Consider the following 19,395-nt stretch of genomic DNA (forward strand, 5'->3'; position numbering starts at 1 on the left):
TTCATCCATCCAACAAACCATCTATCCATGCATGTAACCATTTATCAATAAACCCATCTGTCCCTCTCTGCTTCCCTACATTCATCTTTTTTTACCTTTGTTCTGCTCTTTGTGCAACTTTGAGTCTGTGAACATTTGAAATTTTAGCATGAAATCATTCTTTTTTTATCAGCTTCTTCATGCCTGTTTGATTCTCTGGTTCTGATGCTGCTTCTCATACAGATTACTACAAATAAAACTGCCTTCCTTAACACAGACTTCTGTTAACATTATAGAAGTACCTTAGCTTGTCAAGGAGTACAGTCTGTTTCTTAGGTTTTTGTAAACCATCTCATTGTGACATTTTTTGTTCAAGCAGTTCTTTTCTACTTGACCAGTTTACTGAACACAAAAATATATCTTCATCTGCTTCACTTGTTCTGCCATAACCGAGAATTCAGTTAAATATATTATTTAATTTACTAAAAATCAAGTATTTTGTCTTGATATTTAAGATGAAGTGATCAGTGTTCCGTCACAGTGTCACAAACTGCTTCACCATTTTCTGAATGTCCTATCTAGCAGAGAAACTCTTCACATTGGTAGAGTCATCTGGGTATCACTGCTAATGACAAGACACTGCTCTGTACTGAGCCTTTGAAGTGTACAGGGTGAAAAGGAATGTAGAGTACAGTTCCCTGAGGTGCTTCTGCTGACACACAACCTTTCACATATCATGGTGTCTGTCAGAAATCCAGATGGTTCTGCAAGCATTCACTTAGATTTCACTGCTTTTCAGAAAGCAATAAAGGCTAACTTGTGTTGTTTACTATTGAAAGTATTAACCTCACACAACATTACTGCCTGCATTGTCCTGAAGAACATTTGGTATATGATAACATGACTACTAAACTCCTGATGGTACCTTCAGTGATCAAAGTTTATGTAAAATAGCTGCCCCAAAACATATTTTTGCACTTAATTTCACCTGCACCTTGTGCTTTAACTCTAACTATTCTTTGTGATCTATTATATCTTATTGTTTTGTACCTACATATCTGTTTTTTCAAGGTACCATTACATGCTAAGAGTAGCTCTCAATTAGTTTTAATGAGTCTAATGGTTATTTTTATTCCAAGCATATCATAGCATTATTGACTCTGATTCTGCATTTGACAAATATCGCTTCAGCCATTATTGTATTCCTTCATATGTCCATTATAAGTTAAAAACTTTAAAGACCCACTCCAATGGAACTTTTTTAGTGCTTTTAATGTGCTCTTGGGCAGCGGTCCCCAACCCCCGGGCCGTGGACTGGTACCGGTTCATGGGTCATTTGGCCGCACAGAAAAATAAATTACTCACATTGCATCCGTTTTATTTATTTAGGTATGAATGAAAGATGTTTTATTTTGAAAAATTGCCCGATTCTCTGTTACATCCGTCTTTGTCACTCTTGACGCCAGCCAAAGCGCTCTTTTTGGTCACGTGATAGATTACCGTTAAAATAAAACCCAGGAGCTAGCAAAATGAGGGGGGGGGGGAAATAAACGTATTTGGAAAGTTTCTTTACCAAGGGGAAAACGCCCAGCAAAGAGACAGTAGAGGAGCCTTCGACTTCCAAAAAAAAAAAGCTACATTTAATATACAGTTCTTCTTTTTTTCACCATGAGTGAGGGAAGGGGAGAGAATGATGAAACCTGTGCGATGTACAATGTCATGCGTGTCAAAATACCGGTAAAAGCTCAGAGCACGTCTTGTCACGTCTCTGTTCCTCCTTCATTGTAGCGTTGCAACAATAATCACCCACCTACATGTTAAAGACCGGTCTGTGAAAACATTGTGTGACTTCACACCGGTCCATGGCGTTAATGAGGTTTGGGACCACCGTTCTTGGGGACTTAAAATAGCATTTCTGAGTATTTTTTCATTTAAATAATTTTAAATCAGGAGCAGACAAAAAAATGCTGTTGGAAAAAGTCGTAGCAGGGACATGCTTGAAGGTTGGAATGGGGATGATCACTGAAACTGACTGGCCATCAAACTCAAACCAGTCGTGTACAAATGGCAAGTGTGAAATCTGAGAAAAAACGTAAAAAATTCTACTAAATTAACACCTATCTATATAAATATACACAATCTGTTATCATGTACACTTAACATTTTAAATGTTTTTTTTCTTTTTATGGATCAAAGTGATTTTCTTTTTGTTACATTAATTAACCATGTTGTTTTCCAAGTGAAAGGTCAAGGATAAAACAGTTATGAAAAAATGGGTTGGCTTATAGTTTGCAATGTATACAAAGAACACACATGTTTCAATCTTTTGGAGAGGTATTGAAAAAAAGCTTCCCTCTCCTCTCAAAAGTGTTATATATCATTTTCCCTGAGAACTCACCAGGGAACGCACCTTGTTATTGCTTTAGATTGTGCAGCGTTGTTGATATACTGGTAGCCTAAGGAGGTTTTCAGCTACTATTTAGATAATCACATCCTCTGTGTGTGTTTGCCTTCACGTGCACTTAGGTTTGAGCGTTCACATTGGAGCGCAGAACAGTTTTATCAGTCGTTTAATAAAGAATTAAACAAAGTGTGATTTGCAAAAAATTAGAATTGAATGCTTTACAGTTTTTTGAACAGCCAATTAGATTATTTCATTTAGGGTCTCATACAGGGGCGGAGCTATGGGGAGCAAGGAGGGGGCAGCAAATTGTTTTACTCCTTCGACATTCCGTCCAATTTTTTAGCCAATCCTCATTGTCAAATATTAGGAAATCATCAATACAAGCTTATTTAAGCATCAAAAAGATAATTCAAATAAAAAATACCATTGATTTAATTTAACATTAAATTAAAACAAAACGTTCTCATTTGCCACCCTTCCAAAGTCCTCTGCTCCCTTCCTGCCCCCAAATAAAATGTTCTAATTCTGCCACTCCACTGGTTGCAGAATAATTAATTTATTGGTGCAGTGGCTTGTTTTTTGTCTTTATTAATATAGAGGAGATAATTTGTCTAATTGTATGATCCACTGGGTAAAAAAAAGTAATTAAAATGTTGCAGTTTTTTAATATTTATTTATTTTATAATAATTGGGAGACTCTGCTTTTAGCCACTGTGAGCAGTATGTGTACAATTTTCTCTTTTTCATCCATTTTGCGTCTGCCACATGCAGAGACTTATGCAGGTTTGAGTGACTCATTAATTCCATTCTATGCATACGTGATTGAGTGATGCCAATAGATGGAGGAGGAAAAAAAGTGTTGTCCCTCCCATTTTGCCACAGAAACACACACACACACGCTCATGCATCTGCCGCGCTCTCCCCGTCTCTCATACAGCCTCAGCATCTCGCAACTACTGGCAGTGATAACAGTGAGGAAATACACTCTGATTTTGTGCACAGAGGAGCCAGGACTGGCATGCTCACCCTCACACACGTGCATAGGGAGAGAACGCACAGTTAGTCCAGCTGTAGCCTGTCCACTGACTGCAGTCAGACATGTAGGAGGAGGAGCTGATCAGCTCGCCATTCCATCTCTGTTTCACCCCTTCAAGCACCTCCCATCCCCCCTGAAAGCTCTGCGGCTGCCGAGGGGCTGGCTGGAATGACCTGGGTAAGTAGGAGACACAAGGAGATGCGCTGGATGGGGCTGCCGGCTGGGAGGACTGTCTGATCCTTGATCCCTCCTCTTCTCCACTCTGACAAACAGCAGTTCTCTGATCTGTAAGACAAATGCATGCCCATATAGGAGGGCACGGCTGCACAGACCAAGGGTCTTCTACGGGCACAGCTTGAGAGGAAGACCACCACAGAGACACGCAGGTAAGGTGCAACCCAGCTGGATTTCTATCTGTATTGATTTGCAAAGACATTAAGGAATCGACAGTCGGTCCTTAGAGAAGGAATCTGTGCTTTTCTTTGATTTTCGTCTGTGTTCTACAACTGTTTGATTGTTCACTGAAGGCTTTTCTGTTGGTGTCATGTGTGTGTGTACGCCTGCTGTGCTGCTTGACCATTGACTGGGAGGAAGGTGAGTTTGTGTGTGTGGAATGTGGTACCATAATAATGAAATGTGTCTCCTGGAGGACATGCTCTGACATCAGTCAGATGGATGAGGAATGTCAGTGGGAATGGGGTGATGCAAGTAAAGAAAAAGAGGATAAAATGCCTGAGTGAACTCAGTGTCACTCAGTGTTTCCTGGTTATTTCACGTATTTATTTCATACCTCAAACGTTTCTGGCAGGCTCATTATTAAGGATGAACAGGAAGGACTATAAAGTGGCTTTATTTTTGTATTTTATTTAGAAATTATATTTGCTGAAGTTGGAGAGCAAAAAGAACCCATGGATGCAAATGTGGTGGTACATCACGCCGAGGAAGTAGTCAAGATAGAAACCTGGGGGCAGAAATGAAACTGTGATGTGCTGCATAATTAGTCTGAATAGTTGCAGACTCAGAAAGAACAGCTTGGACCACTGAGAGCTTCCAACAAGATGCAAATAGAAATTCAGTCAAAAGATAGGACGCGAGCAAGTGATTGATCATGTGGTCATATGTTAAGGGCTTGTCTGGCATTAACCCCCACAGATACCTGTTAGATTAGTTTGAAATTGTTGTGGTGAGTTTTCTGCAGGTGTCAGTGACACCTGGCAGCCCCATCCTGAGACTGGCTCTGGGCAAATGTGCTTATGCAAAGGCGCCTGTGGCTCAGAGATATGAGACGTCCAGTGTTGTTGCATGGAGCATACATCACCGATCGCAGGATCGTGCACCCAGGAGGAATACAAAAAGAAATCCATTACTTAGATGAACAGGCTCCTCTAATCTCATCATATGGTCGGACAAGTTATAGAGACACTGGACTGGAGCAAATGGAGAGAATAGGAACAGACGGGAAGACAGCACCATCCTCCACACCAAGATTTATTCTAGAGACAGCCCATTCAACACATGCCAGAAAATATCAATATTTTCCATTATACTAGTGTTTCAGAATGGATGGCAGTGGTTTAGAGGGAGATTTTAAATGCTGCTGCTGTTAGTTTTAGTTCCATGGTTCCATGTGTGGGTTGTGTCGGTTACTAAGGTCATATTCTTTGGTAAAAAGAAAAAAAGAAAATGTTTGCTTTTTTGCTTCAAAAACCATATTAAAAAAAATAAGGTACGATCAAAGATGCGTTACAGCCCCAGTGTATCGCTTCTTTGATCGTGATGCACATTGTACCTGCAGAGGCAGATGCTGTTTTACCATCTCTTTCAACTTCTGCTTAGTCATTAGAGAGAGCAGAACAGTCCTAAGGTTGCAGAAGAGAGCAAATTAACATCATTTTGTGGCTCAGCTTTTGCCCAAGTTCACCGCCCACCCTCTCCTACCATGGCTCACTGACTCTTCAGGACCAAAATGACCGTCATTGATAAACGTTCAGACAGGACATGCTTTCAAAATCGAATCAGCGTCAAACTGGCAAGATCTTGTGTCTGTATAGGGAAAATCAGTTACCGCAGGCAGGCTGCACCAGTGGCAGACAGCTCTGTGAAAACACAGGGTTGGCAATGACTGAAAGCAACAGATTTCACAGATTGCATCAAGTTAAAATGAGGGGAAAAGATCTGCATGTCAGAGCCGTCCATATGTTTTGTCAGCTAAAGTACAGATGAATACCAGACCTCAGATGTACATGAAAAGGCTAAATATCAAGATGTTTCTCCATGTTGAAGATGTTCTAACTTGAATGTCTGATTTACACTGGTCCATCTGCGGTGCATCTCCGATGCGTTGACACAAAAAAATCTAACGTCCATTAATCAATCAAAATGTTTACATCGCCCTAGTCATGTATGCGTCTATCGCCCATTCCTAACCATCACAAACCAAGTTTTGCACAGAAGTCCTATTTACAGTTCTTTGACGTGAGAAAAAGCCAGAGAAATGGGAAACAGGTCCCAATTTCAAAATAAAAACATCGGTTGTACTTACAAAATAGAAATTTTGCTTCATCTTAAAGGTAATGTGCCCACACTATACTGCAATTCAACACAGTGGATAACACCATTGTCTATTTTTTTCCACAAGTGAAGAAAAACGGGACAGACCACTCCTCCGGAAGGAGGAGGGACAGACCGAAAACTAAACAGAGACACTGTAAACCAATTGACAGTCATGAGACAGACTCCCCAAGCCATGCAAGAAAGACGGACCGCAGTGTAAATCAGGAGTGAGCACTAAACCTTAATCTTAATGTGTTTTACTATTCTAGCCAAAATGAGGACTGATTACCCATCATTGTGTCTTTATCTGTCCAGTGTATCCCTTTGTCAATCAGTGGCAGCCAAGGAAACTTTACCTCCCCGTGACCACAAAAAAGAAAGTGCACCAGATAGACGGATGGCTGTATTATTAAAACAAGTGTAGCTAACCTTAAAAGTGATCCAGCACTTTCATTTAGTTTCCATGGAAACTTCTTGTAGTTCTAATTTAAAAGAAAAATGGATGAACAGATGTATAAACAGAAAGTGAAAGTCTATTTATGTTCTTTTTAGCAGGTTACTAAAGTAAATTTCTCTATCTCTCTACGTGCGATTGTTTTTAACCCTTTATTTTCCTAGTGCTCGCCCCCAATAACCAGCTGTTTCTGCTACTGGATCCAAGTGCCCTCGTAGTCAAACTAAATGCCATTCCTTGAATGCAGATTAATTCTGGGAGGGGGTAAAATATCTCAGTGAAGACAAGCATATTAATTGAACCTCTGCACCAACACATTTTTGAAAACCAAGCTTTGGGCTCCGCAGGGGAGCAGTTTCCCTGTGAAGCTGCTGGCCTCGATCCCAAACCGTCGGCTGGGAAAAGAGAGGACAAAAAACAATTTGCAGTGCACGCAGAAACATAAACTGCTCTCTGAAAGCCGTGTGGTTTGCATATGTGCCCTGGACTGCTCTTAGGAACACGCACAATAGCTTGAATCCAGATATTTGTAAATATTAAAACTTAGCCTCCTTGATTCCTAGTCTTCAAATAGCCTCACAACATAACTGCCGTCTCTCATGTTTTCATGTATTCTGCATTAAACACAGCTCAGAGTTGACGAGACATCTGAGCTTTGTGTACCGAGGAAGCACGATGTGTTGATCCAGCAGTTCTAGCCTGCTTAATCCCTGTATGTGAAGTCGTCTGGAAGCCACAAAACAAATGACTTCCCTCTTAACGTTTGCTGACTCATCGATCCACCATGACTTTTTTTTTTCCCCTGCAAGCACTTTGTTGCACCGTAAATATCCATTTCCTCTCTGCTTGCATCATAATTACTACACCTGTATCAGGATTTTTGCACTTCAACATAACCACTCTGTATAAAAAACGGAGGGTTCATTTTTCTTATCCTGACATTTATGTCATTCTGTCTACTCGGTGCTTCCTGATGTTATGTTTGCTTTACAGCTATACATAACCATTGAGTTTTGCACTAACTCTCACCACACGGAGTGGGACACAGTTGCATTTTTTAACATACTGTAACCACTCAGGGAGCGATATCTCGCTGTAACGTCGCTTGCAAAATGCTCTCAGGCCAAAATGTATGGGCTGCACATCCACAGCAAGCAACAGCGGAGCATCGAAAGCGCCTGTGGCATGAATCATTCTGTTCACTCTATGGGGAGAATTTTTGCATTGTGGTGCACACATTCACAACTTTGCGTGTTTTACTTACAAACACACACCTACTCACATCCTGACAATCAGCCCTGCCAGGATCATGCTGTTTTTTGTTTTGTTTTGCTTTTTGCAGAATGAGGCAAAGGCACGAAGTGAGCCCCCTTAACTAATACCCCCCCCCCCATCAAAGTGACTCTTTGAAAGATGCTTCACAATTGCTATCATACTCCTTAGTTACATAAGTAGCTTCTGATTTACTTTGAAAGATTCTACACAGTCATGTCTGCAGATGTCATTAAAAAAAGGGCTTCAGAGCTTTTTCATGCATTAAGTCAAACGTTTCACATCTGAAAGATATTACACCTATAAATAAGCAATTTGGTGCTTTTCATTCATCAAGCCAAAGGACAGATGGAATCAATTTTTCTCACCTCAAGAAAGAATTAACTTGTCTTTGCAGGCGAGAATAGCTTTGGCAGGCTGATATGAGTGACTTCGCAGAGAGAGCATTGAAGGTGTTGACTGAAGAAAAACAGATGTACATGTATTCATAATAAAGTTTTACTGCAAAAATAGAGGACATATTCAAAACAGATTTCAACGGATATGTTGAGTATATTTGACTTCATCTTTATTGTGAAACCCGACGTGTACTGTGATACAAGCAGAATCTAAAAATACAAAATCATACCAAGTTTATACTACATGGATTTTTGTCCACACGATTGTGTTTTGGGGAAAAAACCTGAAACCCAATGTCAAACTGTTGTTTTCTAATTGTATTATCATTTAAACTTACATTAAGTACATTTATATTCAATATTTGTTTAATATTTTACTTTGTCAATTGACCACTTTGAGATGTAACTGTTTTTTGTGACACATAGAAAACAACTATATATTCATTAATACATTTAAGAGTGATCTTGGATTTAGTTGGAATCCAAGCATGTGTGATGGCTAGTGTTAGAATAATGTTGTTGTTTTTTTAACTAATCATTTGTAAAAGCCTTTTTTATGTTTTAGATTAGATGAAGCTTCTTTGTGTCTAAAAAAAGGAATGAAACAGCTCAGGGACATGGATCTACAACAGTAATCTTAACAGCCTAAGCTGATTAGTGTTGTACCTGTTTCAGTTAGTTTCCCAGACAGGAGTTAAGCCTCGTACTAAATATTGAAACATATTGAAAGAAGCTTTGTTTTTAATGTAGGGAAAAATAAATTTTTGTCTGGAAATTGAGACTTTCAGCAACAGATCAGCTTTAGTAATACAGAAGACATGTCTAGTGTATATTTTTAAGATTTGCTTTTTTTTTCTTCTCTACATATCAAAGTCATAAAGAGAAAGTACACATTTAATCATTTTTCAATTTTTTTCCTGCAACTTCCTCAGACAAGCTAACCACTTAGCTACAAATAGGAGAGGAATTGCAGATCCCCTTTCAATCTGAGATTCAAGTTCATCTGGGTTTGCTAGATGAACTTCAAAGCTTCCCAGGACAGAATAGGAGATGCGTGATTTTCACTCTTGAGCTGGGCCTGGAAGAAATGATTGAGAAAGTCTTGGGACAGACAAGTGAACTAAGGGGCTGCCGCTTTCCTGGCTTGACACTGGTCAGGGGTTGGAGTCGGGCTGAGTTCAAGAAAGAAATGTCTAATTGATCCTACTTCTGAGATGATTATCTGCTTTTGCTAGCATGGAACCAAAGAACCAAAGTACAACTCAGCGCTTATAGGCGCTGAGTTGTACTTGAGAGGCTGTATTCAGAGCTGCTGCTCTATCCGTTGGGACAGATGAGGACCAACAAGGACGAAATGTCTTAATTGAACCAGATCAGTTAGAAGACCCGAAAGTAGACAGTGGAACTCCTTCAGGGAAAGTCGGATGATTGGGAGCATTTGTCTTTGTTTTGATTGCTGATCCTGTAAAGAACATAAGTTAGGTGCTAATGGATGGAGAAATTATGGAAATGTTTCTAAACATATTGTAATACATTTATTTTATGAGCGAAGAAACTAAAATATACAGAAAGCACAAAACTGTTTTATTTTAACCTTGTAAGGCATCCATCCAGCTTCTTAACCCAATGGCTCCTTTTCGGGGTCACTGGAGCCTGTCTCGGCTACTGTTGGGCAAAGATTGGATTCACCTTGGACAGGTCAGCAGTCTGTCGCAGGGCCTCGCACCCCCAAATTCACAACCAGGGATAATTTCAAGTCAATTAATTAACCTGTGAAGCATGTTTTTGGATTGTGGGATGAAGCATGTACAGGGAGAACATGTAAAGGTCCCAGCCAAGATTCAAACCAGAGCCTTCTTGCTTTGAGGTGAGGCTCCACCTTGCAGCCCTTTTTATCCATTAAAATTTTTTTTTTTCCACAATTAGGCTTGTATTTGGACATGGTTCATGATTTTAACAAGTGTCATCAATTTATTAAGAGCAAAAGTTCATGAAATTTTGCTGGAGTTTCTCATCATAACTGAATTACGGGACATTTGCTAACAAGCGTTCTCTAACAAGCTGTCAAATGCAAACCAGCATTTCCCTTTAATCGACATGGTTCTGTGAAGTGGAACCAACACATGAGCAGCGGAAAAAAAATCTACCACTTCTAGATTCCTTTGAATTACAGCCCTCAGGGACCCTGCTGTCTGACTAACAAGGCACAACGTTTAATACAATTCCAAAGGTCTGCAGCAAAACATGCCTCTTTGTCCACTTTTGGGCTTCCTTTGTGGCATTTTCACGTCTCTCTGAGTTACATCCTTGTTTGGAGGATTAAACACTGGAGGTTTTGTTTAGGCTGAAACAAGCAGGTAAATGAGCAGAAGAGTTTCACAGCAAATATTGGTTTTTGATTAAAGGGATACAGCCCATTATTTACAGATAAATATGGACCAATGACGTACCAAAAAACATGAAAGCTTTGATGGTATTCCAGTGAACAAATGAAGAACTGGCTAAATTGAAAGAAGTTTCTTAACAGCTAACGTGACCAGATATTTCCCGCCCTGATGAAATATCTCATTTTACACAAAAATGTATGTTTTCTTTTAGGATTGCAGGCATTTTCAATAAATAAATAAAAAAAACTAAAATATTCCTTTTTCCAACAATTCATGTGGTGAAACTCATATAGCATGCTATGTTGAGTCACCATTTTACATTATATTTTTTAAACTAAGTGGTGAAAGTTGAACAATTGTGCTACTCATTTTTATTTGTATTTTTTGCAAAGAACTATATAGTTTTGTGCAATTTAGCCACTCCAAATAAGTAAAAGATTAGTAAAGGATTTTCCAAAAATACATTTTGTCAGATGGAGCTTAATCGAGCTGCTGTGCATATGTTTCATTCTTGTCATGACTTGTTTTTATTTCTTTGAAACTAGCAAACATTTGCATCTAATGTAAATATTCTCAATCACAAACATAGCAATTTAATGATTTTCAGTCTCATATTTGGAGCTATTGTGGCACAAACAAAACTGTTTCCCTAAACAGCTTAGCTCTCTCACCGTCGGAAGCAGCACTGCCTTCATTATGCTGTGAAACTTCACTTGCTTATTGAGTTTGTGTGTTACTACTCTGTGTTGGCGGATTAATAGTTCCCAGTTATCTGTAATGAAAACTGTGATTGACTCTGAAAACAGTTCTTTTCCCTGCTTATATTTAGACAAATGAAACAACATTTTTATTCCTATTTATGCAGAAAACAAATCCTACTGAACCGTTTTTTTCTCGCTTTTATAAAATTATATAACAAAAAATAAGAAAAAATCAGCTGGATTTGCTATAGACTGTTAAACTATTGAAACACAGTTATTGCAATAAGTCCCTCATTGTGTGCTCTGTCTTGTCCAAAATTACATTGATTGCAGTTATATTTATATAGAAGACAAAACCATATTTCCAATAATTCTAGATTTAAATGTTAAAGTCCCACTGCGATCATCTTTTGTTTTATTAAAAAAGTGTTCCCATTGGTCTTTTAATTATAATTATGCCGTTCATAGCCAAAATAAAAAATAAACTGTGTCCTTTTCTAGGACATAGTTTCTGCAGAGTGGTAGTAGTTCATTAGAAATTTGCCTTTGAGTTGTGGGTGGGACTGTTGCCGCAGAGTAAGCCACTTTAAATTTCCATCATCCTTTTGTTTATACTCTCTCCTGCTAACTTACTGCCCCTTACAATTCCAACTTTACCGGTGCAACAATTATGGCGAGCAATATTGGAGCTATCCAGCCTTACAGCTTTGTGCCAGATACCAACTCAGGCGAGAAAAATGAAGACGTATGTGAATCTATTTGTCTGTTAAGTGGATGCATCGGAATAGAGCTTGTGGCCCGCCAACTGTAGCGTCTACGTCACATCTACAAACTTTTTCCGACAATTTTGCCTCTGCTCCTGATTCACACCAATTTGAATAAAGACATCCTCAGAAATACAATTTTAACCTTTTTTTTTGTCCTCTATTATGAGAAAAATGCCACAAGAACATGTTAAAAACACAGAAAATACTATTTTCATAGGAGTGGATCTTTAAAACTGTGGTGCCTGAAAACAAAATCAGGTAATGAAAAGAAAAACGTAGAGGATCAGGTCAGGTACCTTTTATTTGTTGTGGTAAATAAGTGTAAGAATTCCTCACAGTCTTCGGTTGGTGTCTTTCTGCAGAGATTTGGGAGATCCTTTGATGTGCGTGCTTCTCCCTCCCTGAAGTAGTGCAAACCGAAGATAAAACCTTTTCTCCTAATTCACTGCTTCACTTCAAAGGTCGCACAAAGAAACACTCAGGTTTATGAGTGTGTATGTGTTCTTAAAAAATGCATGCATTTATTAAGTTAAACATGCTTATCAACTTGCCAATTAACAAATTATTTAACGATTTCTCAGTCAAAGAAACTGCACTCACCAACTTCAGAGACTCTTAAACTGTAATCCTTTATTATAGGGGATCCACAGTGTGTGCTCAGGATTAAATAAAGCACCTTGTGTCTGGCAAAGATAATCACTAGTTCTCCAATACCTGTTACTGTGCTACACAACACCAAAATTTTCTCATGATTTGATTTAAATGAAATCAAAATTTTTAGTCAAGCCCAACTTTCTTTGAATAAATATCATTAAAAAATGTCTCTGTCATAGTTGAAAATGTCCACAGGTCCTGTATTTCTAAACAGCATTTTTTTTTTTTTTCAAAGCTACATACACGTTTTTTATGGGGTGCCTAGGATGCAACAGGTCTAATGTGCTAAAAGTTTGCATACGCAAAGCATGCTTTAGTTGTTTCACTAACCAGATCCACTGAGGATTGTATCTGTTAAACAGGCAAAATAATGAGCACCATTCCTTTTGCAGGTGTCCTTTTAATACATATACAATGTGGAAGTTTTGGGTAGAACACACAAAAAGTGCCAGTGGATCCAACTTATTTGACATTCCACAGGAAACATGATTTGTTAAATTCAAAGCAGAATTGCAGTCGCTGTTTTTTGCGTCTGTTTTGAACATGTGCAACTAGTGAAAAATTTCAGGAAGACAGGCAATGGAGAGAAAATCTTTAAAAATAAAAGTTTATGGAATGGCAGAGGCAAAGTTGTGGCAATCCAGTCCGTGATGCCATCTTGGAGCTTCTGGATTAGCCATACCTCATTTTAAAATCTAAACCTTACGTTATTTGTGTTTTTCTCCCCTGCCTTTTGCTACATCATATTGATTGGATTTTTCTTGTGTGCAGCCTACACACAACCTACTCCTCCCCTACCACCATGACATTTTCTTTGTGCATGTTTACTTCTCCTTTGGGCCATAGTTGCTGTGATTTGAGGCAGTTAACATTGAGAGCCTTACATGCACACTGATGAAAACTGTGTTTTTGGTGTTTTTAACATGTTCTTGTGGCAGACAAAAAAAAACCTGACATTTAAAAGCCTTTTAGTTGTGTCATACAAGACCACAACCTCCCTTCTCCGCTCCATCCACTTGTAGACGACTAGATCCATGTACATCTTTGTTTTCTTTGTCCGAGCTGCCATCTGGTTCAAAACTATACGGCTGGATACCTCAACTATTGCTCGCCATTTTTCTTGCACCTTTAATATTAGGTTGGGGTTGTGAGGGCTGTTAGCCAGCAGGAGAGAATTTGAACAAATAGATGTTGGGAAGGAGGCCCAGAACTCAGAGGCAAATTTCTGCCGCTCTGCAGAAATTATGTCCTAGAAAATGACTCTTTTTTTATTTATTTTTTTCAGCTAAAAACAGCAGAATAATAACTAAAAGATCACTGGGAACACTCACAATAGATCAAAAGATGATCATGGGGGGACTGTTACCACTGCCTGTGTTCACTTAACAATTGCTCTGTCCGGGGCATTCTTAGCCATCGTCATTCCAGTTACAGTGCAGACCAGCTGCCAGGTGTGTCCTCCAATGACCCAAATGTCCCCCTTTTGTGCTTGAGTTAATTTATGAAAAACACACGTCACGTTTCATGGGTAATGTTTGTCTGAGCGTCTTTAAAGGCTCCAGACTGTTTCATTTGTTCCAACAGTTTTCTGTCTGCATCTCCCGCTCTGTATTGCTCAAAAGCATTTCTTCTGTTCTTATTTATCAATGTTTTAAGCCAGTTTCCTCTTAACCCCATCTGGTACTTTTCCTCTTTGCCCACAACATTTTTGGCAACACTCTTCCATATGAAAGTCTTTCTGGTGACATTCTTATTTCTTGGCTGACGCTCAGTAAATGTTTTATCTGCCTCTTCCAATTCTATGGGGTTGATTTTCATTATGTTTGCAATCTCCTCCTAGAGACTCAAAAGTCAGACCATAGCACATTGTAAATCCTCTTATTAATATTGTTGCTTGCACCTGTAATCAAATGCTCTTTATTATTGTTTTTTATTATCCACAAACAAATCCCAAGAAACAACTCATTTAATCTATTTGCTCATTTTGCACTTACTGCTCCGGATCTTTGACAAAGCTACTGATTGGCAAAGGACTTCTTCAACCCATTAAATTACACTCACTGCAAAATTTTAAACTAAAAACCTTGATAAAACAGTCAACACGGTTGGATTACAGAAAATCCCTCTGCTGAGGAGGAGTTTCCATGGTATAATTTTTTAATTTGGACACATTCTGTGAAGTCAAATGAGGATTTCATTTTGTGAAAGGTCTCGTGTCCTTCATTGTTTTGTTGCATATTTCACCTTTAAGGTGTAATGCTTATAAATGCTAATTGAAGGTGGTGGTCTTTTCTCAGAAGGACAACTGTTTGTTGTTGTTGCCTTGGATGCATGTTCTAACTAGGTATCAGTCAATTGTTGCCAGAACATCTACGCTCATTATCTCTGATAATGATGCTCTGCAGAATCACTCTGCCAGCTCAGACCTGAGTTGACTTGTGATATATTTATCTAATTATGTGCCAAAGCCTTTTTTTTAAATAAACAAATGTATTTGCCATCAAGCTGTTAGCAACAACTTTCAAGTTGGTTCTCTGTTTCTGTTTGTTTGCTCATTATGAGCAAACACTGAAAGGATTCTGGGAATATATTAAAAAAGCTTAATCATAGACATGTTAGCAACCTAATTGTCTGCATTTCTTTGGTCATTCCCATCAAATATACAATTGAAAACAGATACGTTAAAAATCTGAACCTTGGAAGAAAAGAAAAAAACAGTTGCAAAACAAGCTCCTACATTTCATTCCCAAATTTGAAGCCAGTCCAGAAGTACCAAATACTGTAGTTCCACAAATGACCACTAAAAACTACTTTGAGGATTTCATAATTTCCAGTTAACTCCCACATAAAAAAAAACTCTTATTTTTTTTTTTTTGCAAAAAAATTAAAAGTATTGACAATTTGATTAAACTAGTCTTTTTAATTGTTTCCTTCCTTCATTTCTATTCATGGAACCTGTGTGTGGGGATGGTGGTATTAGTAGGGTGTAAATGTATGCATAACAGCGGTGTTATTTTGATTAGCAGATGATTGGACTTGTGGTTCTACTCAACAATACTTTAGGCTCAATTTCCACCTTTCAAAATCTCAAGGATAATCCCAAAAATGAGTAGACTGGTGTACTGAGGATCCCAAAAATGAGTAGACTGGTGTACTGAGGTTGTGCCTGCTGAAGCTGACAACTTTTCTATTTGTTCTGTTTCTGTTCTGTAGTGGATAACTAGTAGAGAAATGTTTACAAAGCCCTCAGTAGACTGTTTTCTTACATTTTAAACATTGGTGTTAACACTACTACTACAAAAAAGCCCTCCATGTCTACAAACTGCTGTAGCTCTGTTTTGTTGGAGAAAATGCAGACCAATGTTGTGAAATGTTTTTTTAGATAGTGTGACCCTCTTTTTGCATATTAGTCAGGGCATGAGCCTCAGTATGTTTAAAGCGTTTAATGTTTGGTAGAATTTTAACTATAGATGCTTCAGTACAGGATGTCTATGTTGTTAATTTGGTTTCAATTTGAGCATATTTGAGATATTTAGGTTAAAAGCAACCTTTGCTAAAAATAGTGGTTTCTGTTTCCTTTCCAAAATTATATTCATATTCAACTTTGTTTGATCTTTATTTGGTTCTTTTTGGCTTCCCAAGATGCATACTCCAACACTTCAGAGAGTGAACAACGCTTTTTTTAAACAGGGTTTCTGCTTATGTTGAATTTTCCATCGCTGTCACTGGCTGTCAGTATTTCAGATGTCTGTGAACATGTAGCTGTGCAAAGCCTCTAATCTGCTGTGGGAAGCAGTAGACATCTCATGATCATTCCCCTGTGTGGATGTGAATCCACCTGTAGTTTATCTCTACCAATGAATCTTGTTATTTTCAAATCAAGAACATTTGTATCTGGTTTTGAAAGCATATAGTTGTGTAGTGTGGATGCATGAGTATCTCTGTGTTGTCTCAGTTTTCTCTGATGCATCAATAAGAGTCAATGATGATTTTAGTTTATAGTTTTTTTGTTTTTTGTCTGTAATTTGATCTAATTTGACACTTCAATATCTAATTTTTTACTGATGTTCTCTCATTAGTAACCCTTATTTATAAGGTTCAATTTATTATTGCTAGTTACGTATAATCAACTGAGTGTTAACAAACACTTTTAGTTATTACTTTGTATAATATGTGTATTATTTATTGCATTAGTTAGCAGGTAACTAATGTTTATTATTTAACATTACTTAATGCATTACAAAGCATTGCTACAAGTTTCCCTATGCAATTACTTAGCACTATCTATGCATCCACATCATGTTTGCTAACAAATATGTAAAGCCTTATTAGTGTGTGAGGTCATCACTTAGTGTGGTTGTTTGTTAGGAGTAAGAAAGCAAAGTTAAAGTTTTAGTTAAAGTTTTAGTCAAAGTAAGTTATTGCCTTATAATGCATTAAGGAAGGCATTACAACAGCAAGACATAACAAGGTTGAATAATAAACATTAGTTAGCTGATAGTTAATTACGCTTAGTAATGCAAAGTAATGCATTAAAGTTGCTGTTAATACTTTATTTAATAGTTAACGAATATTCTATTATGCATTAACTACCATTAATAAAGGGAACTTTATTATTTATTGTTACCTTTTACTCTGATCTAAATTTGGTGTTTTAAATCTCAGGTAAGAAAAATAGAGAAACCTAAAGTCTTGATAAAAAGAGTATTCTCTGCATCTTTTCATGATATTCCATATAGTCTTACAATATTTACAAATGTCAATTTATTTTTAAAAAATGACAAAATTACAAATTTAAACATCTTCAAAGAGGTAACTTGCACCCATATTTGATATAATAGTTGCTAATTTAATGACATTTTTTGTTTATGTCTTAATTTTTCATGCCTTAACCTTTGTGGTATGATCCTTTTTTTATTCCACCATATTTTCCCTCTAAATGTTTTCATATCCATCAAGCTGCAAAGACGGTGAGCATAGATTTAATATTCTGCTAACATAGTGAAGGCAGACGTTGTGATCCCAATACTGATTATGATGGTTTCTTATGAAAAGCTTGGTTATATTTTGCTGTCAATATTGCATATTTATGTTCCAACACAAGCTCAACAAATGGCTCACAGAGGCTGCAATGTCAGCCTCCGTTTGAATCCAGCCGACAGCTTTTGTAACTGAACAGATTTAAAGACCCCAAAGCAAGAAGCTTTTATTTTCATCTGCAGACTTTTTCGTAGGTTGCAGCTTTTATCCCACAGGTCTGCTGTATGTAACCTAAAATGTTATATGTTTTTGTGAGTTAATGCGTAGCTCTGTCGGTGAACAGGAAAAGCAGCCCAACAGGTTCTTACTGTAAAAAGGACTCTTTCCCGATTTTTCAAAGTCCCCTCATGCATACACGCACACACGCATAAAAGCTTTTCCAACACCAAGATTGTGAGGTGCTGCACTCATACTCTTCAGAAGAGACTAATTTAAATTTTCAATGGATTCAGACTCTTTGAAGAAAATAAAAAAGATCTTTTACTGAATGCTTATAAGCCTTCTCTTCCACCCCTAAATTTTTATAATCCTCAGGGGAAGACACAGCTCAGAATGTACATTTAATGTAAACAGACATGCTAAACGTAATATTATGCAGGGCATATTCTCCACTAAATAGCACTTTGTTATACATAAATGATTGATTTGGCTGGAAAATGCAGTCTTGTGCTCATCTTCATTGCCAAATGCTAGCTGAGTTATCATTTGCCTTCGTTTGTTACAGTTTGTGACTTTATGAAAGATGGAATTGCTGCTCAGGCTACTTTCTTTAGCATTTTTCCTTATTTATTACAGGTTCACTTTTAGGAATTTTACCTGTCAAAAGGCCAAGCATGGTTTCACATCACTATTTTTGCATATTCTATCATGCTAGTGTTTTAAATCGATTGCATTATGATAGGAAAAACTCGGAAATAGCACAATTTTCTCAACAAGTATACATTTTACATAGCAAATATAGGATAAAAACTTCTAAAAATGTGTTTAAGGCCTGTTTTTATGGTCTCAGTATTGCATAACTCCTTTGCATTCATAGAAGACAAAGAGAAGGTTTAACACATTCCTTCATCAGTTAAGACCTGAAGAGGCTTTTACTTTCTGGGGTTGTTTTCAAATTTAAGTGCAGTGCATGTCCCATTGTTATTTATGCATTTAAGAATCAACTCTAGTACTAATTTGAAACGCGGAGGATAATTCACTATCGGTTCTAAATATTATAGGCCAATCAAGTCTATAAGAGTATTATCAGGAGGAAATCCCCTTTTCATGTTCTGCACAAGTCAATGATAAATAATATAATAGGGAAGTTATAATATAGTAATCAAGCTTTGAATAATTTCAAATGTAATTTTTTTTTCAATAATTATTTTACTGTTAATTCAACAGTTTGTCGCTTGAAAATAATTCAAACCTTTTTAAATCACACTCATTAAACATTTGTAGCATTGTTTAAAGGTTAATTTTAGGTTTTGTTTTATTCAAACATGCTGTAGTAGGAAGTAACACATAAATGTGTTTGTCATGAGTTTTCACAGAAGAGTAACAAGGGCAGCAACAACTTTCCACAAGAACACAAGACTATGTTGCTAATGCACTTAATATTTCTTCCTCCAATTATTTCCCAGCCTTTAAACTTTTTTCTCTGTTGGAATTTAAATAAATTTAATGTAAAAATTTTGGTTACAAACAAATGTATCTTCTGTGTATAAGGATTATTTTTGTCTATTTACATTGATCCCCTCTTATGTAA

The 19,395-nt window shown here is 37.4% G+C and overlaps 1 protein-coding gene across 3 annotated transcripts in view; it reads left to right on the forward strand.

Moving 5' to 3' along the window:
- The first annotated feature begins 3,279 nt into the window (after positions 1–3,279).
- frmpd3 (FERM and PDZ domain containing 3) overlaps positions 3,280–19,395 on the forward strand; it is a 113,585-nt gene continuing 97,469 nt past the window's right edge. The window contains exons 1-2 of one of the 3 annotated variants that reach the window (XM_020706654.2): positions 3,280–3,596; positions 3,693–3,805. The gene's annotated coding sequence lies outside the window, so the exon portion shown is untranslated. The other 2 variants (XM_020706658.2, XM_011480296.2) reach the window with 2 other exon arrangements.

Source organism: Oryzias latipes, chromosome 10 (assembly GCF_002234675.1).
Source record: "Oryzias latipes chromosome 10, ASM223467v1".
NCBI lineage: Eukaryota > Metazoa > Chordata > Actinopteri > Beloniformes > Adrianichthyidae > Oryzias > Oryzias latipes.